The sequence below is a fragment of the Sceloporus occidentalis genome, unplaced genomic scaffold, assembly GCF_023333645.1.
Source record: "Sceloporus occidentalis isolate IW3139 unplaced genomic scaffold, rSceOcc1.0.p SCAF_6, whole genome shotgun sequence".
Classification (NCBI taxonomy): Eukaryota; Metazoa; Chordata; class Lepidosauria; order Squamata; family Phrynosomatidae; genus Sceloporus; species Sceloporus occidentalis.
The window spans coordinates 117327377-117353018 of NW_028316986.1; the positions used below are offsets into that span (position 1 = coordinate 117327377).

At 41.7% G+C, this 25642-nt stretch overlaps 1 protein-coding gene and 1 long non-coding RNA gene across 2 annotated transcripts in view; one reads left to right on the forward strand and one right to left on the reverse strand.

The window, feature by feature from the left end:
* Positions 1 to 3: 3 nt before the first annotated feature.
* Positions 4 to 24328, reverse strand: LOC149311291 (uncharacterized). Its single transcript, XR_016281770.1, has 3 exons — positions 24278 to 24328; positions 3825 to 3975; positions 4 to 129 (listed from the first exon to the last, which is right to left on the reverse strand). It is a non-coding gene; the product is annotated as an uncharacterized LOC149311291 (long non-coding RNA).
* The window catches only part of LOC149311292 (transcription regulator protein BACH2-like), a 246561-nt gene continuing 245140 nt past the window's right edge, over positions 24222 to 25642 (forward strand). Inside the window, exon 1 of the mRNA XM_089530723.1 lies at positions 24222 to 24424. The gene's annotated coding sequence lies outside the window, so the exon portion shown is untranslated. The remainder of the gene's footprint in view (positions 24425 to 25642) is intronic.

The following is a 25642-nucleotide window of genomic DNA, read 5'->3' on the forward strand; positions in this document are numbered from 1 at the left end:
TTTTAACCACATTAGCTGACATTACAGCAATTTATTTTGCAGCTCTCATAAAAGGAAGTAATGAAGCATGAAATTTCTTCAGGAAATTCTCAACATCAGCCTTCAAGTAATGTTCAGCCACACGAGAACCTAGTCGCATAAAAAAAGAGAACAGAATAACAGTTCAAGGAAAGACACTCTATCTTCTTTCAAATAGAAGAAAGGCCTTATTATGCAGGTATAATTTGGGGGGTGGACTTCATGTTCAGATTTTTGTTAGTGTTAAAAGAAAATTTGGCAGACATAGAAATTATATTGTAAAAAAAAGAAAAGAAAAGAAAAGATGGGAGGGAAGAAAAAAGTCTGAAAATCAAATACTTTAATTTGGTTTTACTAAAATTTATTTTCATGTAACATAGGAAAGAGCAATGTCTTCGTTAAAGGGATTACTGGATCATCTTTTTCCCCTCTGCCCTGAACCATATTTGTACATATATAATTTCAGATTTCTTCCAAGCCTGTCTTAGCCATTTGTGTGAATTACAAATGGATCTTTAGTTCGGCATTATTGGTATTGGCAAAAGTTATCAGATGTGATCTTCATATACTTCCAGATGTCTCACTGTTTCCCACAAAAATACCACTGAAGTTGAAATAACTGACATTTAAATGAATGATAGCCATTTCTGACTGACACAATGTATTTTTTAATTTGAGTAGCAAACTCTTGACTTTATCATATGGGGAAAATTGGGGGTTTAAAGAGTCAATATTCCAGGAAAATCGCACGATCGCGGTGAAGATTTTCACACAATGTTGTGATTAAAGAGCACTTATCCTGGGAATAACCAGGGAATAACAAGCAACAAATCATTCATGGTATTATGTGGATGATTTGTTGTTGGTTATTCCTTGGTTATCCCCGGGATAAGTGCTTGTTAATTAATGTGTGTGAAAATCTTCACTGCGATCATACAATTTTCCTGGGATATTGACTCTTTAAGCCCTCAATCCCACCCCTCCATGTGATAGTCATCAGAATCACTTGAATCTGAAATCACTATGTATCGTAATTTCTATCAGATGTTTTCCTCTTGAATTTTTTTCCCTTTGAAAACATTACCTTACTTCCTCCTGGGTGTCTCGCCGCCCCTTTCTACCAGTCTGTATCCCCTCTAAGCTTATTTCTTTTCTCTGCTAAAGCTAGTGGATGGGTAGGTGAGCATAGAACTGGTTGTTCTTCAGCTTCAGCCTTGCCAGTTTGATTATTCTGCTTGAATAATCCCCTCTCCACTCTGATACAGTTTGCCCACCATGCACCTCATGCTGCTGCAGGCACAGGCCCCATTCACATGAATGGGGCTTGAGCATCCACATTTTTTCCCTTACGCAGAGGGGTCCGAAATGGATCTCCCACATAAGGGAAGGGACGACTGTACTTCCTTTTGTACATCAGACAGGAACTCAACACCAACTTAACCCCTGATCTAATTGAAGCTCACAAAAACTGAAATTATATTTTCATCACCTCAGACACACATACAGACATGCGCATAGAGTTTATATCTTTTAGTTCTCAATTTGCATTAGTAAATGTTGCCTATGTTAAAATGGTTCCATTTGTGCAAGACTGTGACAGCAAAGATATGTAACTACCTTTGTCAAACCAAATAACTCCTGTCTGCAGCTATTTGTCATCTGTATGAGTGGCACTGTGAATTCTTGGGGCCAGGTACAGAGCTAATATCCTCACTGCCATTTCATTTATACTATGATTTCTATACTGGAGTGTAAGACAATTCACTGGATTCCTCAGAGCTGGAGCAACTTAGATTTTACAGCTGCAATAATCTGCAGCCAGCATGCTCACTGGCTGTGCTGGTTGGCAAGGGCAACTAGTGGCTTCCATGTCAGGACCTGCTCAGTCTATTCTAAATTCTATCCATGGTCCTAAGCGTCACCCCCACAGGTTGGTCATACTAAAGCCAAGAGTGATTTTTCCACCTTGTGACATGATGTTATACCCCACGCTGCCGCTGGTAAATTTACAAAGTTATAGGCCAAGGTCTCTATCCAGTTGCTTGCCCAGTTTGAGTAGACCTCTGTATCAACTACTGAGTGGCAAGTCAACACACATATACATCCCACTGACTGAATGGCTTTACTCTAGTTGGGACAAGAAATTGGATTTAGAATCCAAAACATATCTTTGCAAGCTTTCCAAGCTTTTCCTCCCCTCCAGCTCACAGCCAGATATAACCTGGGAAGATGGTGAGACAACTTTTTAGTGTTGCTTGTTATTAGACGCTACATACTTATTTCTAGCTTCTGGCTTCTTTATTCATACCTGTACATCTTCTATTACACTATCAGTCATTATCTTCTGTGTCCCTTTCTCCAATGTAGTGAAGAAAATATAATACTAGGTGGGTACAGATTTCATTCACAAACAAACAATAGTCTGGTTGGGATGCAATGACACGTAACACATATATGCCTATAAGAAAGAGAGGGGATTTGGGGAAGGAAAGAGACAAGTCACAGGCACCATGCTTCTGCATACTTGTCCAAAGCAGAAGAATAGCTGCACCTGCATGTGCTGCTCTCAAGGTCTCAAGGGCATCTTATTTGGCCATCTATGGGGAAGCAGAACACTGGATGAGAAGAAGAACTTGGGAATACACACACACACACACAACAACAACAACAACAACAACAACAACTCTGATACTTCCCAGAGTATATATCAAAGTTCTCTCTTAGTCTCATCCAGTAAAGTTTTTCATGGGGAGGGTGGGAGATGAAGAGCCCACCATTACCCATTTCCTCACCTTAGCAGCTTGTCTGCTTACAGATGCTATGTGCCAATTCTGCGTTTCCACAGAAAAAGCTGTTGTTGGGCTCCCCCCCCCCCAGCATATGAATGTAACATGGAATTTCACCATAAAATTACAGTTTCATGAATACTGTTCATAATTTATTATTTATATTACTCAGATCTCTAACCCACTTCCTAGCATATAAGCCATTAGAAAAAAAGCCTTCATAGCTTTTCATGAAAGGGAGAAAAAGAATTTGCTTTCTGATTTTCTGCAGAAATCTTCCTTTAAAGTCTGGCGTGCCTGACTGAAAAAAATATATATCTTCTTGCTGGTCCATGCAGCTTCAGAGGAAGAAGAGGTTTGAGAAGACTGGGGAATTTATAGCATTGACAACTGTCTGAGGCATGCAGCAGCTAAATGGTTTACCCAATATTACAAATAAACTAATGTATGCACTCATTTGGAACATGAAAGCAAGAGTTTTTCTTGGATTCAGTCTATATGAAGGACCATTTTCTCCCATATGATACGTCAGAGTATAGACTCTGATATCTTCAGATGAGGCTCTTTTCTTGGTCCCATAACCCTCACAGGTGCACCCAGTGGTAGGCTTGCCAGGTCTCTGGGTGCAGGCTGCAATCTCAGGTAATTGCCATGGAACCCCTAGATCTCCAGGAGAGTCATTTTGATATTTTTCTTGGCTTTATAGTCTAGGCATCAGTTTCCACATAATCCCAGTTGGCACTTGATGTCATTGGTTCTGTTTCAAGGGAATTATATATGTGTTGTGCTTTCCTCCAAGCAGTTATGTATCAAGGATTTCTTGACTGTTTTTATCCTCACAACATCCCCAGAAGGTGGTGAGAGGCTGTGACTAGGCCAAGGTCACCAGCAAACTGAGTTGGACCTTGAAGCTGGGTCTGTGCAATTCTAGTCCAAGACTCTTAATCCATTAAACCAGTACAAGCCACGTCACATTTTTAAGTGGAGTCAGTAGTGCAGATTCAGTCCAATGCTTTTTACCATGAGATGATAAATGTCTTCATGTGTGCAGTGTCTCTGGATTAATCTCTTCCAGGTATTCTTTATCCTTTAGCAGCTTTTGGATTTCCTAGTCTCTTTTCTGTATTTACAGTAATCACAGCACCCTTTTCTTCCTTCCCATTTTTCATTTCTGCCATAAAAAACAAACAGTACTTTTGAGCAAACAACAGACATTCCCTCCCTCGCTCTCTCTTTTTCTCTTACACATACAAACAATGAAAAGAGATGGAACAAATAACATAGGTGATGATGTGTCACCGTAACAATAGGCAGAGCATAGTAAATTCTAAACACTGTGAACAATCTGCTTCCTGTTGTGGAAATGTGTAAGAAAAGGTTTGTTTAAAGAAAGAGTGTGCCATACTAACACTTGGCAATGTTGTCATTAAACCTCCAGCTGGCAGAATTGCTGGATGAAAATTAGCAGTAGAAAAGGCTGGGTGAAAATTAATGCCGATGCCTATTGTTCAATAGATGTTCAAGGTAGGATTCTATCTACAGTTCGGAGAAAATAACAGAAGTCATACAGGTGGGCGGAAGATAGGGGAGAGGACAGAAAGATAGAAGCACCCACTCAGATATTTGAATGTACATCCCTAGACAATATATGAAGCAATTCTTTCTACATAAAGCTTGCAGAAAGGGTTGCTTCAGATATTGGAAAACTTGCTCCTAGTGGCAGCTGGTGGTTTCCATGTCAGTGGAGTAGTTAATCTGTTTCAGATTTTAGACTGAACTTTAAAAGCACTGTCTAAAGCACTGTGTCCATTTTAGCAGCTGAGATCAGCACGTTCAAATTCTGGATAAAATGCCCGAGCATATTGACCACCCACTGAGATGGGAGTAAAAGGGTAAAAAGCATGGTACATGGGGCTCTAGGAAACAAGTGTTCAAATCCCTGGTTGTCCATTGAAATTCATTGGATTACTTGGGGCAATTTACCCTTTCTCAGCCTCAGAGGAAGGCGATGGCTAAACCTACTTTGAGCAAAACTTGCCAAGACAGTCCTGGAAGAGGGTTGCCATTACTTGGCATTGACTTGAAAGCACAGAACATCAGCTGCTTATCATGCCATCATACCCCAGCCACGAAAAAAATCTCTTGTATGCTGTCTTTTACTTTATCCCATAAAACTGAGTGACCACTATTCATATCTATGTGAAAATGTGCCTCTGCTAAGGATTCTTTTCTGCCTCATGTCTCCCTGACTCCACTGACTGTTTGAATATCATCCTGTTGGCTCACAGTCTCTTCTGATTCTGATTCCTCCAAAACTGCGTTGCAGACATACTGGAGCCTAGAAGTTGGAAAAGCTGCTTTTGACAGCAAATGTCCACAAGATTATGGATAATCTTGTTTGGAGGAAAATACAGTACGTAAAATACTATAAAAATGATAACAAATAGATCAATGTCTTGCTGATCCCCTTTCTGCTGGTAAAATAGTTCCAACAGATCTATAGTATGCAAGTCAAATGGATATATGGATGTGGGGTGTGTGTGTGTACAGACAGAAGAGAGAGGGGGAGGGAGGGAGAGAGAGAGAGGCAGGCATTCTATATATAAATGCATCACTGAAATTCAAAAGATGCATATACACAGCTATCTCAATGGATCGTTCTTGCTCATAATACTATAAAAATGAACTTGCCCCTACTTGAATGCCTAAAATTAATCCCTGTCTTTGTTTTCCCGCCAACTCTTTCTGTGTGCTGTCCTAATAATATTTTAATGGGATGCAACAAAAGAGATTATTTCAATAAACTTTTTTTCCCCTTTTTGCCCTTCAGGTACAGAGAGAATCACTTTTTATTTAGCCTCTTAAAGAATGACACAGCCTACTGACATCTTCCCAATTCTAGCACTAATCAAAGGGCCACTTGATTAATAGTTTAGCTTCTTTGCCTCTTTTGTAACCAGCTTAGTTCTTATCAATTCAGGAAAGGTTGTTAACATAAGCATTGCAGGATGTATCAAAGGTTTCCTTCAATCACCTCTGTGTTTACTTAGAATAATTTGTGCAACGTTTGACTTTTTTATTATCTGGAACAAGGTTGGTAATTCAAAATCATATCTCTTTTCTTGGAAGAGAATCTGTTCGCTTCAATTTAAAGTTAAATTCAGCAAGTCATTTCACCTTTGATCATTTAATATTAGGACTCATGTGAATGCTACAATCCTTTTGCTAAGATCAAGGACTTTTTCACACGATGGGCCTATATGCCTCCATCCCAAAAATGGCTAAAGTGATGGCATCCTGGAGGAGCAATTCCATTTGTGAATGGTTATCATACACAAGCACAACAAGAATTTAAATCCACGTTAAAGAGGCCCCAATTCGCATTGTATCATCACATGAGAGTGGATAAATCTCCATTGTCACCTCCAAAATACCTTTTCTGTGCATGCTCCAGCTGTCATTTCCACAGGAGGGAAGGGTGGCTGTCTTGGGGCTTAACAAGAAAACCCCATGTCCATGGCATGCAAGTTGGCCCTTCCAAGGCACACATAGGCAGGATCCGGTGCTGCCTTAGTGAGTGGGCAAAGGAGGCGAAGGCAAGGTGGGGAGCGGCAGGCAGGGCAGCTGGGATCCAGGGAGGGCCTGTTTTGTGTGTGTGCCTTGGAAAGGCCAACACATGTGCCTGCCTTGTCCGTATGGAAGCAGTGGAGCCAGAGAGGAGGGAGAGCGAGGGGCTCCTGGTGCCTGGGCACTCATTGTAGCCTCTCGCCCACTGCCCTTCCAGAGCCTCCCTCCCTCTCTGCCTTCTTCCCTGGCAGGAGTGAAAACCAGTGGAATTCCTCCTCTTTCTCCCGAGAAGAGCCAGAGGATATTCCAGCTCCCAATGCCCTCCAGGGAGGAGGGGGAGGAGGAGGAGGGGGGATGCAGGGAGAACCAGGAGCTGAGCCAGGATGAAGCAGGGCAATGGGGCAGCCAGAAGGGAAGGGAAGGGAAGGGAAGGGAAGGGAAGGGAAGGGAAGGGAAGGGAAGGGAAGGGAGGAAGAAAGGAAGGGAGAAAGGGAAGGAAACGGAAGCCCCGGTGAGTGAGCCGGACCCTGTTGATCATCAGCGCCCTCTCGGAGGTCCTCTTCCCCACAAACAAGCAAAAAAGTAACCTCTTTCTCACAAAAGTCACAACTGTTTCAGCCGCAGGGAGGAATAGAATAGGAGGAGGATCATGGGAATAGAAGGGAATCTAGCAGTGATGCACAAAAACATTCCACACCAAGCCCACTGTAAATTGACTTTAAATTCATATTGCAAGAGGCTTTATAAATTCGGTAGTTCAATGAATTTACCTATTTCTAGGATTACTTGCCATTGCATTCAGATAGGGCCTGGATTCCATTTGCTCTTGTTTGATAAACTCATGCAAACAAATGTGAAACCTCAGGATTGACTCTGGATTGCATTCAATCTGTGTTTGATAATCTCCTGCAAAAGAATGTGAAACCCCAGGATTGACTCTACATTCATCCTGGGATAATCTTTCAATTCCCCCCATGTGAAAACGTCCCAAGAGGGTATGGATTTGTGAAGCTGTAGGAGTAAGAAAAAACCATGAGATTACTGGCATTAAGTCACACATGTTGTCTTCTCAAACAGATGATCTAGAAAAGCAACATTTGTATATAAAAAGCACAACAGCTTGTAAGCAAATACTGAAGTTTGGTTTGCTTGATTGTTTATGAGATGGCATCCATGTCAGGCAGATCCTTCCATGGATTTATCCTGTACTGGCAGGGTCATATCAGAATATCTGGAGAAACATCTATAGTACAGGCACTTCCTATCCATGAATCCTTGTTTTCTACAAGGTGAAGTATAGCTGAAGATGTCTAGATCTGTTCCTAATATCCCCAAGGTGCACATATTGTTTTTCCATCTTCTTTTTAGCCTCATGAATCATACCAAAATTACTATAAAGTTTCCTCTACATTTTTCTTCCTTGTTTTAATCCCAGAAATCTTAACAACAATGTCCTAGCCCTCTCCTGGGTTTTTGTTGTTGTTGTTGCTGTTGTTTTGGGGAGGTTGCAGGGTGACTCAGGACTTCGCAGCAGTGACTCATTTTTCTGGAATTGTACCTGGTGCTGCCTGGGAATAATAATAATAATAATAATAATAATAATAATAATAATAATAATAATAATATATTTCTTACCCACCTTTCCTCACAGCTCGAGGTGGGTTACAACATAGTTAAAACACAATCATTACATAAAATACACATATTAAGCTGCATAAAATACACATATTAAGAGATCTATTCATGTTTAAAATTCATGATTAAAAACTGCCCAGATAGGCCTGCCAGAAGAGAAGGTCGGATCTCTTCCAACTGGTCTTCCCACAGTCTTGGGGCGGCCGATGAGAAGGTCCTCTGGGCAACGTCTGCTAGGTGGGTTGCAGCAACTGCCCCACAGAGGACCTCAGTGTTTGGGGCGGATTGTACAGGAGAAGGCAATCCTGTAGATGACCTGGACCAAACCATGTAGGGCTTTAAAGGTCAAAGCCAACACTTTGTACTTTGCCCAGAAACTAATTGGCAGCCAATGGAGTGACTTGAGTATGGGTGTAATATGTTCACTCTTGGATGTTCCTGCAACCAATCTGGCTGCTATATTTTGAAGCAACTGAAGTTTCCATGTGCACTTGAGCCAAAGGGGGTCCCCCTTTTTCTTCTCCCCCTTTATTTACCTCAGGCATCTTATCAGTTGCACCTCAAAGAGTTTTCTACCATTTGCCCATCTCCCCTTTTTAATTGCACAAATTTCAGAGCCTTAGCCCTGTCTTGTTATCTTGGTTCCCAGCCACCACCCAAGAATCATAACAGAATTGCCTCAGATAGCTCTCTTTTGTCTTTTAGTCATTAACAATTATTTTCCAATGAGTTATGGAAAGCCCTTTTGTTTAGCTCCTAGGAGGCCCCCACTGAAAATTTCAACTTGCAAGTGGCCACTGCAGTGTGGGCAACATGCAAAAACATTCTGTCAAACTGTAGGGCATATAAGTATAATGTTCCAATGAGTTATAGCTACCACAGATACACATGCTTTCTTGATGATGATAATGATGATTGTTTCCTGATTACTTCTAGTGTTTTAAGCAAGTCTTTCTCCTCACCTGACACTTATTCCTAACTGGTAATGCCAAAAAAGCAAGGCTGCCCTAAGATATTTTGCAAATGCCTCCCTCCCCAACCTGTCAAGTTACAAACCAGGCAGGTTATTTTGGGGCATGAGGCAGAAAAGCTTTGAGGCCCTCACTGCATCTCAGACTGTAACAATGCAACAACAATGACAAAGTAGTTAATTAACAATTTGTTGCTCTTTCATGAAGCTCTAAACCTGCTGCCCAAGGTTGCCACCTTATTCTGCCTGGTGGCCATATTGGACTCTCTGTATTCAAATCATGTAAAGCTATGTCCCTCTCCAATAAGGAAACTAAAGACTGTTACAGACTGCCAAAATAAAGCTGCTTCGGGTCTCTTTGGAGGTGTGCTGTTTAAATGATGCATGGGTCCAAAGAGTCCGGAGGTCGCGCCAAAGCCACACTCCATTCCTAAGCACTGGAGTGCAGCTTTGGTGCAGCTTCCGGATTCTTAGGATGCATGCATCATTTAAACAGCATACCTCCAAAGAGACCCGAAGCAGCTTTATTTTGGCAGTCTGTAACAGGCCTAAGTGATGCTGGTGTGACAATGAACTCTTCTCTACCTATGCTGCTTGGAGACTCTCACCTCCAGTAACATGGGAAAGAGCCATGCTGCAAGGCCTCTTACACCACCAGCATCATATCATAAGGGAGGCAGGGGTCATTCTGCACTGCAGAAATAATGTAGTTTGACATAATAGTTTGAACAATATAGTTTTGTGAGATATTTAGCCTTCCTTGTCAGAGAGCTCTGGTACCACAACAAATTACAAATCCCAGGATTCCATAGCATTGAGCCATAGCAGTTAAAGTGGTATCAAACTGCATTATCTCTGCAGTGCAGGTGAGGCCAGGAAGAAAAACCTTCTCTTGCCCATCTGATCTCTCCCCCTTCTAACTGAAGTTTTCTGCTATTCTCTTTATTGTTACTTGCCAAAAATACCTCATTGAAAGGTACTTGCAATGAGAAAATGCATTCACCTAACTTACCTATGGATCCAACCACCCTTGGTGTCTTTTTCACTTCACAGATATCTCTGAGAGACCCAGGGCAATAGGCAGTGTTATATAACTTTATATCAAAAGTTTTGCTGTACTTGAAAAATAAGTGGGGTTTGTTTATATATCAAAATGCCTAGTTGAATGGGAGGAAGTCAAGTAAAAATATTTCTGTTCAGTCAAATCTGAATAGTCTAGCCTTTACTCTAAATCAGCCGTACAGAACATGTCTTCCTCAACCATCTGTAGATTAAGAGGATTTATTTCTGACAGAAATAGTAACAAGCAATATTGTGGTCATTATGACATGAAAAGATTGATTGTAGGTATGGAAAGCAACGGGGAGTTGTTTACATGTTCATTCCAAAAAGCATACAGTAGTTGTTCCGTGCATGTCCCAGAAACTGCAAAACTTTCTATTCACACAATTCAGGCTTGGCCATCTGATAAATCGGAGTGGGAAACTTTTGTTTGACTACAACTCCAACCATTTCTCTTCATTGGTTATGGGAGTTATAGTTCAACAGCATCAAGAGGATCACAAATTACCCACCTTGGTGGTGCACCTCATTAAGATCAAGCAACTGTGCTATTACAAAGGATATTCTTCTGTTCTTGCGCTATTACAAAAGATGTTCTCCTCCATTTATCAGGTTTTATGGGGAAGGTTTCTTTTTATTTCCAAGGACTTCTTCATTAATCTTCAAGAAATTTGCCTGCCACTGTTATGGATCTGGAAACTGTACTTCTCCCTAAGAAGATACAGGCAGCATTTTAAATCTAAGCAGAGATGAATGAAGACCATTTCAAGTTGCCACTGTTGTCAAGCTGTGAGTTTCATTCCCTCCAGTTTACAGGTTTTTACAGAGAAATCACTTGATGTCCAAAGTGCTTTGTGTTTTGATATATTTATATGGATGATGTAGGTCCAATAAAAGATTTTGAATTACTAGTATTTCCTGAGAAATTAAAGGCAAGATTGGATAAGAAATGAAGGCGAAAGGGCATGTGCTAACAAAGCCAGCCTTGCTACATGGCTGCCTTGATGTACTCATCTTTGCCCTAAAGGAATTTTATTATCCTTTAGAGAGCAAAAATGAAAGATGTGCTCAAAAATCAACCCTTTCAGGAAAAGATAACTTGATTTGTTTGTTCCATAATATAATAGATAAATACGGTTGAAGTGTATTCCTATTGTTACACGTTATCGCTTTGAACACTGATTTCTAAACATTTTTTAATATATATATATATATATATTGATCTTGTTTGACAAAATATTCAGTCCAACAATCAATTGTACAGCTGAAAATTCAGATTGGTTGTGTTAGATCAGTTTGAAGAGTACCTTTTCCTTTATAAGAAAGTCTTTTCTTCTTATTCTTTTTGCATGAAGCTGAATAGAATGTCAAAACCTTCCTTTGCAAAGAGTGCAGTGGGCTGCTCAGAACTATATATAGAACACTGCTGCATCAGATTTACACACACAGGAGTGGGGAGGGGGATCTTTGCAGCCACTTTTGAGCAACATAGCATTCCACTGCATAATGACGATGTACTAATTACATTTTGTCATCACTTTTATAAAAATTGCCACTGAGCAAACGCCCAGTGCACTTTACACGCTTTAAACAAAAGAAGCTGCCTAGACAGACACTGTTCATATTTTGGAAGGGAAAGAAAGACAGAAAGAATGTATTGGAAATCATTTGTAACTAATAGGTCTAGTACACAGAGGGATATTCTAAATTCCCAAACAGATTCTTGGGCTATGTTGATTGTTGACTGATATAATTGACAGGAAAGACTTTGGAGAACACATAATACAAAAAGAACAACAGAAGTAATGTGATTTTCTAGGTTTTCTCCCACCCCCACCATGTTTTCCAATAGTTATGCCTAGCACCACTATCTCATACATATTGACCAGAATCCTGTTGGGCAGTTACGAATGTGAAATGATTTGAAGGCACACAATAATAACAACAACAACCCAGAGCATCACTAGGGGATCTAGGGCACACCAGATGACACCCTGAGGGGGTGGGGTGAAATACAATTGCTCTCTAAATGTTTGCTTTTTGGCAGAAATGGGCAGTAACATTCACCTGTGTCCTTTTAAAATCCTGGAGCTAAGTGGAGGAGAAGGCATGATTGGGGCAAGGTAGAGAAAGAAGAGGCATCAGGAGTTGTTGTTTTCTTAATTACTCATTTACATTTTCTTTAAAAACATCACATTTTACAAAATTCTCACTTTAAGCACACGAAACAATGTACATGTAAATACATTTCGGCTGGATGTGTAATACTGTATTTCAAAGGTATAATTTTAATTTTGCTACTTGTTTATATCACAACTATTGCCATTATATTCAGTGATACAGTGTGCTCTTCTTATTTTGCCATCTGTGGATATGAGCTTCCACGGACGGCAAGCCCCATTGATTGTAATGGAGGTGCATACACTCAGCTGCGGTAGTAGCCATGTGCATGTCATAGGAAACAATGGGACTTAAGGTCCTGCATTTTTTGTTATGGGGGGGGGGAGTCCCAGAACAGATCTCCCACAGATATGAAGGGATGACTGTAAGTGGAAATTACAATTTATGAATAACATTAGTACAAAAAACATTACTAAGGAGTTGGTATGGTGTTCTATGGGAGGAGGTCAATGGTGGGGGTGACACCATGAGTTACCACACTGGATGACACCAACCCTAGTGATGCCACTGCAGCAAAATAGAGTTGCACACTCATTACACACTCATGACTACTTTAGATGCTTCATGGAGACCATGATTTTTCAAACGGATTTTTCTAATGCAGCAAAAGACACAATTTTATGACCATCTTTTCTAATGCGATAAGATTTTACATTACAGAAGAGTAGATTTCAGTTGAATATTAGAAAGAACTTCTTGACAGTGAAAGAGATTTGACAATGGAATCAATTGCCTAGAAAAGTGGTGGGGTCGCTTTCTCTGGACACTTTCAAAAAGAGCTAACCGCTGTGGATACTTTCGCTGGAGATGCTACATTTATTTATTTATTTAATTTTTATGCCTCTTTTCTCCCAAATAGGGACCCAAGGCAGCTCCCTGCATTGAGCAGAGAATTGGACGCTATGGCTCATAAGGCCACTTTCAACTCCATGATTCTATGATGCTGATTCCTGGGGGCATTTGCAGCCCAGGGATCACATTTTCTGCACCCTTGATCGAAAAACTTTAGCTTCACACAGTGGGTTTACACTAATCCAGCAGAATTAAAAAGAAGCAAAAGCTAGGCAGCATACCATATCACATTTTAAAAATGCTCAGTTTCAAGAGTGGTTGAAGAGCTATCTGAAGGATACGCTGCTACTGCTACTTTGAGTGAGCAGGGCTTACAAAATAAGTTTCCCATCTCTTCATATCGTGTCCACTTAATTTCAAATGCTGGCACTGCTGGGGGATGCAATCCATGTCCCAGCTTCATACATTTTTTATCCATCTTAGCAGAGATTAAAGTGACTCTAGACCACATGCCAACAAACAGAAAGAACAGTTTACAAACTGGAAGCACACAGTAGGAAATGGGTTGTCACTGAAGACAGCTGATACCTTTAACTCCAACACTTACATTTTCATTCTGACTTGCATGAGAAGAATTAAAAAACAAAATAATCAAGATTTGAATACACACACACACACACACACACACACACACACACTTATTACTTCTTTTTCTTTTTTAGAAGCTTAATTTACATAGCTTGCAGCAACACGAAATACTTTAGGAAAACTGACAGATATTATCAGTGTTCCTTACTATATCAATTAAAACAAACCAAAATCAAACAGTCCAGGTTTTGCCTGTTTAATAAGCCTACTTGGCATATATTTTTCTTCATGGAATTCATCTGTAATTTTTTTTAAAAAAAATCATATAGTAATTGTATGAGAGCCATTTTTGGAAGCAATGTAAGTAACCCACAAAAAAAGCACATTACAAAGACCATTTCTAGGTGGAAAGCTTTCTTTCTGTGGGTGTGAAATCACAGTCACCCAGCATTTCACTAGCATTAAGTACATCCACTGAAATCCCTGCCCTCATGTAACAGAAGGGGAGAGGATTAAGTCTTTCTGTCATAGTGGGATACTCAGGGAAGAATTCTTCTGGAAGTGTAGGAAGAAGCAGAAAACATAACAGACCATTTCAAACTGCAGAGGTAGAAGGGACAGGCTCTCATAAAGACAGTATTTAGTTTACTATTCTCCCACACTGAAAATGCTTCAGTGATGCCTTCCACTGGCTACTTCAGTTACGGATGTAACACAGCTTCAATAAGTATACCGCTATAAGGAAAACAGAGCTTGGATAAATTGCTTTTGAGGCGGGGATTACTGTACACCTAGAAAAGTCCCTCAGCTGTGGGATTCTGGGAACTGAACTCCAAACAGTAACTTTCCTAAGGTCTATTGGAAAGAAGCCGTGACTGGTTCATTTGCTTTCTGTCATAATTAAAGGCCATTCATTTCAAAGGAAGAAAGGAAATGTACTGAAACTGGGGACATAGATAAGGGGATTTGAATTTTTTTTCTTTCTTGACCATGGTGGTTTGGCCACAATATCAGGGACAAGAAACAAGCTTTGCCCACCCAATGTGTACATCTAGCTGACTATAGTCTGAAACACACAGAAGAAATAATCCAGTTTGAGACCACTTTAACTGCCCTGGCTCAATACTAAGGAATTATAGGAACTGTAGTTCTGTGAGACATTTATCCGTCTTTATCTGAGAGCTCTGGTGCCACAATAAACTACAATTTCTAGGATTTCCTAGGACTGAGACGGGGGAGTTAAAGTGGTCTCAAACTGGATTATTTCTGTGGTGTGTTTTGGATCTTAATTTGCTTTACTTTCTCCCATGGAAATGAATGGTGTCCTTTAATTTATATCAGAGAAAGTAAACACAAACTGTCATAACGTTAGGCAGCATGATCATCTGAAACTGTAACTGTGCTAATTTGAAACTCCGAGGGATTCTGCTAGATGAACCACCTACGGAATAGACATAAATTTGTTAGCTCTCCAATAATCTCACGTGGCATGTCACAATCTATGCAAAATAGGATGTAAAAACAAGCACACCTGCCCAGTTTATACAGATATATAGTACATCTTAAGAGAAATGAGTGTCTTTCTGCCATTAACCAATTTTTTCATAATGTCATTTATGATCCTCATAGTTTTTTCCGTTGCAAAAAATTCAGGTCCTTCAAGAATATTTTGGCTGTACAAATCATAAATTGCTCTTTGGTTGTATGAGTGCCTTGTTTTGTAGTGTCTTTTAGATTGTCTGCAGCCATGCTATGCATGTGTGTTTGTGTGTGTGTGTGGGGGGGGGGGTCTTTCACTTCTTATTTCTGCTTGCCTCCCCACTTCATTCTCTTTCTTCTTTCTCTGAAATTGCCAGCACAAGTCCAGCCTCGCTGTGCCTGCTGGATTTCCTCCTTCCACTGACCTACATCATTTTTATTGGCTTTCCCTCACTCAGCCTCATTACACCAATCTTCTGCCTCAGCCTCATTAGTATATTTTCATATCTTTGTGGCTTCAATTTTTATGCCATCTGCTACATCCTGCATGACTCATCACTGGAACAACAACAACCAAAAAGGGGGGAAAAACCTCCTTCATGCTATTGCAACAATAAAGTCAGCAAATTGTCTGCTGTGCTGTCAAAGGATGAGAAGAACAAAGGTGAATACAAAGGTGGTGTGGAATAAAGATCCAGATGGAGACTTTTAAAAAGATTTTCTGTGAGTGCCTAATAGTGCAATGCTCTACACATCTGATCAGAAATAAGCTCCATTGAGTTCAGTGGCTCTTACCACCATGCACATCAGTCTAGAATTGCAGCCTTAATCCTGTTCAATTTCAGTTTGTGTTAGTTCATTAAAAACTCCTCCTTGGAATATTTTGATCTGAGGTTGATACAGCTGTAAACCTGAACAAATCTTAAAAGCCTTCTCAAACATAATTTTCCAGTGCCTACCAGAATAAACACAACATTCAGGCTTGAGTTCCATTTTAGAATTATGTAATTATATTTTAAGAAGATTTAAAGAACAGAAAGAACAGTTTACAAACTGGAGGCACACAGTAGGAAATGGGTTGTCACTGAAGACAGCTGATATCTTTAACTTCAACAAATACATTTTATCAGTTTAACATGGAATAAACTGAGTTGTTCAGATTTAAATTCCATCTTTAAAAATTTTAATTATTTTTTTTAATTTTATTTTTTTCCAGTCATTTTTAATGGTTTTAACTTTATGGGTTATTTAATTGTTTTAAAACCATCTTTTATATTTATACTTTTTACAGATATTTCTATATAGTTTTTAATCTGTACTATTTGTAATAAGTTGTAAGCAGCATTGTGTCCCATTACTGGGGAAAATGCGGGATATAAATGAATAAAATAAATGATAATAAATAAAATGTACATAAGCGTCTTTTAAGAAGATATTAGGTGCATAGGGGAAATTAATTAAGGGGAAACCTTCAAGTTAAATGAAATTGCAGTTTTAAAAGACACATAGCTTATGGCCTTTTCAAACTCACAAAAATTCAGTAGCCTAGAACCAAAGAATTTGCTTCAGCTGTGCTCCTAAGCTTTGTATTTTATTGCTGCATGCCTTGAAATCAAAGCCATCTTTTGGAAACCCTATCACAGAGCTTTCTTGGCCAGATTCATTCTGAGAAGCTTTTCCATTGCTCACCTCTAAGAGAGTATGACTTGTCGAGGGTGCTTCTGTGACTGAGGAAGGATTTGAACTCTGGTCTTCTAGGTCCTGGTCTAACACTCAAACTACTACACTATGCTGGCTGTTTGGTTTGGTGAGTCTAGTAGTATTTTTGACTCCCCTGCCTTTAAGGGGATGGGAAGTTACGTGGAGAGATGCTGTTTCAGATGCACAGGCAAATGGTAGCCAAATAACTAGATTAGTTATACTTTGGATCCCATCCAAACCACAAGGGTGTTGTCCTAAGTAAGCAATTTCCCACGTCCTCATACAATAGTGCTCTGCCTGTCATTTATTTGGCTGCATTCACACTGCAGAAATAATCCAGTTCAACACTGCTATGGCTCAATGCTATGGAATTCTGGGGGTTGTAATTTGTTGTGGCATTAGAGCTCTCTGACAGAGAAGGCTAAATCTTTCACAAAATGACAGTTTCCAGAATTCCATAGCACTGAGCCATGGCAGTTAAATTGGTGTTGAGCTGGGTTATTTCTGCAGTGTGGATGCAGCCTGAAGTGAACCCATCCAAAAATGGCAAGGAACAAAACTTGATACAGTAATACAGCAATGCTTTCCCTTCCGTTTTATGAGCAGTCCCAAGCAAACCTGGGGAGATCTACCACTACATTCCAAGTTCTATTCACTCCTTCTGTTCCAGCTAGTGTGTAATGTGTGGAAAAAAACATCTCACCCCCTTTATTTGTGGTTGGAGCCATTCAGAGGATCTGCAAGGCTGTGGATCCAAAGCTGTCAGCTCCCCATCCCAGGACCATTTCAGGAATTTCCACCTAGTGGCAGCAGTGTTTTTCTGTCCATTTGGGCACAGTGGACAGACAAAAATGCCTTGTCTTTACCAGCAAAATTTCTCTCCATTGTAGAGGATGGTGGGTTGATGTTAACTTTGTCACATCTTAATTAGAGCTCAGAAATGTTACTTTTTTAACTTAAACTCTCTAAATTCCCTAGCCAGCACACCAGTGAACAAAGTAACAAAGTAACAGGTCCTACCTTTCATCCTAATCTCCTCCAGCCACCAATATGTACTGTACCTTTGCACTTGCATATAGTTGATCACTAGCATTGTTATTTAAAGAGAACCAATGTGGCATAATGGTTTGAATGTTGGACTATGACTCTGGAGACCAGGGTTTGATTTCCAGCTCAGCCACGAAAGCCCACTGGGGGTCCTTTGGCAAGGGAAGGCCATGGCAAACCTATAACAAATCTTGCTAACAAAATCCCATGATAGGTTGCCATTAATTGGAAACAACTTGAAGGGCACACAACAACATTGTTATTTAAAAAAAAATCAAATATAGTTTCTTCCAAAAGTAATTCACACCAGGTCATGGTAAAAACAAACAGACAACCCCCCCACCCACCCCCCGCAAACCCAAATGGATTAACAAGGGCAAGAGAGATCTGCCTCAGGTCTCTGACATTTCAAGGCAAAGCTCAATGGTATGTACAAAATAAGAAGTGACTGATTCAAACCCACTTAAGTGGTGATATTAGTTTCCTAAATCTAAGCTAAGTGAAGTTAACCCCTGCAGCAGGACATTACTGCTGTTGTGAATGGGTCATTTGCAGTGTTCCCCTTGCAATAATGACAAGAAGGGGAAGGAAGGGATTGCTCAGAGTAATCTCAGAAGAGCAGGTTGCAAAGGAAATGATCCCATGCATGCATGCACACACAAAACTGTTTCTCGTGGGTAGGAGGGCCTCTTTTAAGAGAGCACCTGCCACCTGTTGGCACTGTATGATAGTAGCCAAAAAGACAAATAAATGGGTTCTAGAGCAGAAATCTCCCTGGACTACAAGATGACAAAACTTAAGCTGTTGTATTGTGGACACATCATGAGAAGGAACGACTCATTGGAAAAAACAATGCTAGAAAAGGTGGAGGGAAGTAAATTGTCTTTCTTTATGATTGTCTTTCTTTATTAAATGGAAATTTAGCTGTAAGAGTTTGGAGCAGTCATTACTCCCAGACACAGCTGGAGAAACATGCATATTTCTTCTAGCTTTCAATGCAGATTATTATTATTATTATTATTATTATTATTATTATTTGACATATATATTTAACCCAGGGTGACCAGATGTCCTCCTTTTCCACGACATATCCTATGTTTCATCTTTCTGTCCAGGAGGAATTTCAAAATGTTCTTGATTTAGAGCATGGCTAAGAAGCATGAATTTATGCTTATGTGTTTTTTTAGCTTTTATTTGGAAATGTCCCCCATTTTTCTTTGAATGTCCTGCATTTTGTAGTGCCTTGTCCTCCCTTGCAGTGAGGACATCTGGTCATCTTGTTTTTATATAGCCTTTTAGAAGAATTCTGTGCTAGGTGATGTATTAACAAATCATTTATTTCTATTCATGTTGTTCGTCTCTACTCCATCTACATGCTTTTTTATAATATATTTTATATTATATTATTCTTCCCTGGGTTTGTATCAGTTATTACTGATCGCCATCTCATTATTTTGAGGGTGGAATTCAGACACATAGCTGTATTTGTCTGGAATATCAGTATGCTAAAGGATCTTTCAGCATCTTTGAGACTGTGAAAGAAGTTGTAGCACAAGATTTTGTAGACTTGTGCTGTATCTGTACTGCAGAAATAATCCTGTTTGACACCACTCCAACACCCAGGGCTCAATGCTAGGGGATTCTGGCAATTGTAGTGTTGTGAGACATTTAGTCTTCCTTGTCAGTGCCACAATAAACTACAGTTTCCTTGATTCTTTAGCATTAAGCCATGGCAGTTAAAGTGGTGTCAAACAGGATTATTTCTGCAGTGGTTCAATGCTATAAAATTCTGGGATTTGTAGTTTTGTGACCTAGTTAGCCTTCTCTGGCCGAGAGCTCTGGTGCCAGAACAAACTACACATCCCTGGATGCCATAGGATGGAGCCATGATAGTTAAAGCAGTGTCAAAGTGCATTAATTATGCAGTGTGGCAGCATCTGCCTTAGAGCGTAAGAAGTTGTAGACAAAGCAGATTATTAGACATCCTTCCCACACGATTGTGGGAAAGACTTTCACATGAAGTTGTGCTTATCGGACATTGTGATCATGCAAAAGGCTTTCAGATGACGTTGTATTTATCCTGTCATTGTCCCGCCACTGAAGTGGAACTGTCCTGGCATTTTGTATTAACAGGACTGCATGTTAGTACAATGCCACTTCAATGAGAGAATAAGTGCAATGTCTCTGAAATGCTTTCATGTGATCGGGACAAGGATGGGAGAGCAATCCATCCACTTCATTCCCGACCCCAACCCAACCCGGGTCTGATAATCTCCTAAATCTAGGACACTTTATGCTACAACTTCTTTCTCTCAGATATCAAAAGTGCTACAAGATCTCTTTGTATACTAATCGTTATTTTGGGATTTTCAACAGCTATTGAGGGTCCCGGGGGCAAGGTTAGCCTCCACCTCAAGGAGGACCTTTTCCATCTCGGCCCCAACCCTCTGGAATATGCTGCCCATACAGCTCCGCTTGGCCACCTCCCTGGCCCAGTTTAAGAAGGAGCTCAAAACCTTCTTATTTTTATCAGCATTCCCGGACGCTGGTCCTGGTTAGCTTTCCTCCTCTGGCAGCAGTGGTCGGCTGGCCAGAAATAGGTTTTAATGTAATTTTAATGTCTATTGTTGTTATTTTCACTGTTTTTATTGTATTGTATTGGTATTATGCTGTTCACCGCCCTGATCATGGGAAGGGCGGTATAAAAATAAAATTTTTATTATTATTATTATTATAAAAATTTACTGTACTTTAGTGCCATCCAAAATCTACAAAACAGTGATACAGTCTGCCCTTCTTATCCATGGATTTTTTTTATCCACAGATTCAAACATCCACAGCTTGAAAATATATAAATTCCAAAAAGCAAACCTTGATTTTGCCATTTTATATAAGGGACACCATTTTACTATGCCATTGTATATAATGGGGCTTGAGCATCCACCGATTTTGGTATCCATGGTGGAACTGGAGCCAAACCGCAGTGGATGCTAAGGGCCCACTCTACCTCTATTGGGAACACCAAAATGCACATTATACATGTTGCAAGCTATGACTAACATCCTTAATGCTTTTCTTTCTTTCTCCTGTGTCATTTTTAACACCTTGGCTGGATGAAGAAGCCAGTGAAACCTCAAAAGCTTCCAACATGTATTTTGTGTATTTTTGTTGGTCCAGTAATGGTTATCCTGTTGTGTGGATTTTGGATGATACTGTACCATGCTATGTGGCCAAAACACCTACCCCTGGATATATTTTAGTGGATAGCTTTAAAAAAAAAAACTGATGACAGAATAGGAGCTACACATCCCCAGTCCTTTCACACACGGCAAGTGACCTCATGCACTCTTGGGCCACATGGGTTTCCCTCACCCACTTGTAGAACTTATGGGAGAGATAAAGTGGGTTGGTGGGTGGGCACAAGGACTACAACTCCCAGTATGCCTTACAACCACCACATGAGCAGAAAAAGAGAGCCAGAGCAAGAGAAGCAGAAGTTGTTGTTGTTGTTATTGTTGTTTAACTCCAAGACATTTTTTCCTTATGGAGACCCTTGTTTGTTGTTGTGTGCCTTCAAGTATTATTATATTTGTTGTTGTTGGGTGCCTTCAAGTCCTTTCTGACTTATGGCAACCATTGCTATTTGTTGTTGCGTGCTACATGTGTTGTTGTTGTTGTGTGCCTTCAAGTCCTTTCTGACTTATGGAGACCCTTATTGCTTGTTGTTATGTGCCTTCAAGTAGTACATTTGTTGTTGTTGTTGTTGTGCCTTCAAGTCCTTTCTGATTTATGGTAACCCTTATCGATTGCTGTTGTGTGTCTTAAACTGCTAAGTGTTGTTGTAGTGTGCCTTCAAATGCTATATTTGTTGTTGTTGTGTGTCTTCGTGTCATTTTTTACTTATGGTGACCACTGCTATATATTGTTGTGTGCCTTTGAGTGCTACATTTGTTGTTGTTGTTGTTGTGTGCCTTCAAGTCATTTCTGACTTATTGTGACCCTTGTTGTTGATTGTTATTGTATGCCTTCAAGACTACATTTGTTGTTTTTGTGTGCCTTCAAGTCATTTCTGACTTACGGTTATCCTTAGTTTGTTATTGTGTGTCTTCAAGTGCTGCATTTTATTTATTTATTTATTTATTTGTGGTATTTATACCGCACCCTTCAGCCCTAAAGGCTCTCTACATTTGATGTTGCTGTGTACTTTCAGGTGCTAAATTTGTTGTTGTTGTTGTATGTCTTCAAATGCTGCATTTCTTGTTGTTGTTGTATACCTTCAAGTCATTTCTGACTTATGAAGACCCATATTGTTGTTTGTTGTTGTGCATCTTTAAGTGCTACCTCTGTTGTAGTGTGCCTTCAAGTCATTATGGCAACCCTTATTGTTTGCTGTTGTGTGTCTTCGAGTGCTACATCTGTTGTTGTTGTGTGCCTTCAAGGGCTACAGTTGTTGTTGTTGTTGTTGTTGTGTGCCTTCAAGTCATTCCTGACTTATGGCGACACTTATTGTGTATCTTCAAGTGCTACATTTGTTGTTGTTGTATGCCTTCCAAGTTATTTCTAACTTATGGTGACCCTTATTGTTGGCTGTTGTGTGTCTTCAAGTGCTACATTTGTTGCTGTTGTTGTGGACCTTCATGTCATTTTTTACTTATGGCTACCACTGCTATTTGTTGTTGTGCACCTTCGAGTGCTACATTTGTTGTTGTTGTAGTGTGTGTACCTGCAAGTCATTTCTGACTTATGGCAACTCGCTGTCGTTGTTGTGTGTCTTTAAGTGCTACAGCTGTTGTTGTTGTTTTCAAGTCATTTTTAAGTTATGGAGACCCTTATTGTTTGTTGTTGTTGTGTGTCTTTAAGTGCCACATGTGTTGTTGTTGTGTGCTCTCAAGTCATTTCTGACTTATTATGGCGACCCTCCTTGTTGTTTGTTGTTGTGTGCCTTCGTTCAAGTCCATTTTTTCACTTATGGCGACCCTTGTTTGTTGTTGTGTGTGCTACATTGGTTGTTGCTGTTGTGTGCCTTCAGAGTCATTTCTGACTTATGGCCTCCCTCAGGGTCTGATTCCCTTGGCAAGCTCCTTCAGAGAGGCTTCGCCATTGCCATTGCCAATCTCCTCTGAGGCTGAAAGAGCACGTGACTCGCCCAACGGTCTGTTTTTTACACTCAAACCACCATTTAACCGACAAAAAGTGTGTGTGTGTTGCGGGGGGGGTTGAGAAGAGGAGGAGGAGGAGGAGAGCGTTTTGAAGAGGCGCGCGGGAGTCGCCCTGAGTGCGCATGCGTCTGGGGAAAGGAAGCAAGAACGCCGGCGCAGAGGGCGGCTATTCTCAGAGCTGAGAGGGGGCGCGCGCGCGCGCTACGCTATTAGCGCAACGTCGTTGTTTTGTGTGTGTGAATGGGGCGGGAAGGGAAGGCGGGGAAGGCTGTACGTATGTACGCAGGCGCGAGCGCGAAAGAGAGCGAGCGAGTGAGCGAGTGGCGGCGGCGGCGGCTGCAGGAGGAGGATGATGTCAGCCTGCGAATGTCAACAATGTAGCGATTGAGGAGGAGGAGAGGCGGCGTTCGGTTGGGGAGAGCGCGAGCCGCGGAGACGGAGAGGGAACGGGGCGGCCGCCGTTGGGAGCAGCCAGGGAGGAGGCAGCCAGCAACCGAGAAGAAGGACGAGGAGGAGGAGGAGGAGGAGGAGGAGAAGGAGCCGCGGAGACAGAGCGGCCGCCCACGGGCAGCAAAGGAGGACCGCACCGCCGCCGCCGCCTAGTGCAGACAGCCCCCTCCCCGAGTGTGATACCCTGTGGGTGGCTTCCCCTACAACAACAACAACAACAACACACAATCTCTTTCTCATAACACACACACACCCCTTTCTCCCTTCACGTTATCCTCACACACACCTCTTCCCTCGCTTCACAAACACACCTTTCTCCCTTCACATAACACACACACACACACCCCTCACGTACTGTGCCTACACCCCTCTTTCCACCCGCACACCACACACACAAACACCCTTCCTCCCTTCACGTCACTTTCACACACACACCTTTCTCCCTTGACACCTCTCACACACACAAACCTCTTTCTGCCTCACATCCCTCATACACACCTCTGACATCACTCCCATACACACACACACACACCCCTTTCTCCCTTCAAATCACTTTCACACGCACACACCCCTCTTTCCCTCTCTCTTACACCACACACCTTCCTCCCCTCCCATCAGACACCCACAAACACACACTCCTGCCCCCCTTCCCTCCCTTCCCTTTTCACGTGTCTCTGACTCCCCTCTTTCTCCATTTGCAAGACTTGGCGGCTTCCTGAGGCAGCAGCAGCAGCTGCTGTTAGCGACTGTGGCGCCCTCTCTCCCAGCCGCCCCCCGAAAGAGGAGAAGGCGAAGGAGAGGGACACAGGGGAAGGATTTGCCTCCCTCCCGATTACTACTACCATCATTTCCAAAGCGATCGGCGAGTGGCGCTTGTCTGCCTCAGATGCCAGTTTCTGACTTGGACCTCTCCGCAGCAGCAGCAGCCGCCTCAGCCTCCTCCTGGCTCCCTTGCCTCCTCGCCCTCTCCTCCCACAAGTTGCAAGAAAGTGAGTCCTTTTTTAAATACAGCCTCTCCTACTAGTGCTTTTACACTTGGAGGCGGCTTCTTGTTGTGAGGTTGTTGTTGTTGTTGTTGTTGTCATCTGTTACTATCTTGTTATTATTGTTATTGTGATGTATATAGAGAGATCTCTGGAGCAGCTTTGAGTGAAAGAATCAGGCGCATCTGGTGGAGTGCATTGTGTCTTTTCAACAGATATCCTTACTTACACACACACACACACACACACCCCACTCTTTGTGTTATTGGTGTGGAAAACCTGAGGTCCTGCAGCACCTGTGAGACTGACTGAAAGGAAGAAGCTGGCAGCAGGGGCGTCCCTAGGCTTCAGCCCACTTCCTCAGATGCATTTGGAAAGTGCTCCTGCTCCCATCCCAGGTAAGGTCCAGACCACGCTGCGGGAAGCCATCCAGTCTGAGGCCGCCTTGTGCCCTGGCTGAGTGCGGGGGAATCTTGGGAACTGTAGTTTGTCGTGGCGCCAGAGCTCTCTCCGACAGAACTACAGTTCCCAGGATCCCCCGCACTCAGCCAGGGCAGTTAAAGGGGCCTCAAACTGGACGGCCTCCTCCTGCAGCGTCTTTTGGAGCTGTGGTTGCCAGCTGTTGTTGTGTTTTCTCCTCTGTGTGCAAAGGAGGGTCTGGAGCGTGGTGTTGTTGTTGTATCCGTTTGCGGGTTGTGCAACTGACCGCTTTGCTTCTCTTTCTCGAGTAGTGCCTCGAAAGGGTGCCGTTTTTATAGGTGTCAGAGGGAGGAGCAAAGCACACAGAGAGAGAGAGGTGTGTTTGTGTGTGTCTGTTGTGCGTGTGTCTGTGTGTGTGGAGTGGGGGGCTGCCTCCTAGTGGGTCCCTTTTAATTGCCTTGAAGCTTCCATCCCGAGGCAGTCGGGGGTGAAAAGGGGCGGCTGGCCCAGAGAGAGATTGAGGGAGCCCGCTTCCCCGGAGATGGAGCTTGGGAGCAAGAAGAGGAGGAGGAGGAGGAGGAGCCCAGCAGCATAGTAAGTCTGGCAGCGGAGGAGGAGCAGCAGGAGGGCAGCAGCAGCAGCAGCAGCAGCAGCTCTAGTGGTTGTGTGTTTTTGTATGGGATTGCTCTTTGCCTTTTGTAAGCAGCAGCCAGAGCGACAGGGCTTCTTAACAAGCTGGGAAAAGGACACTTGGGCAAGACATATCACCTCCTTTTTATATATATATATATATATATATATATA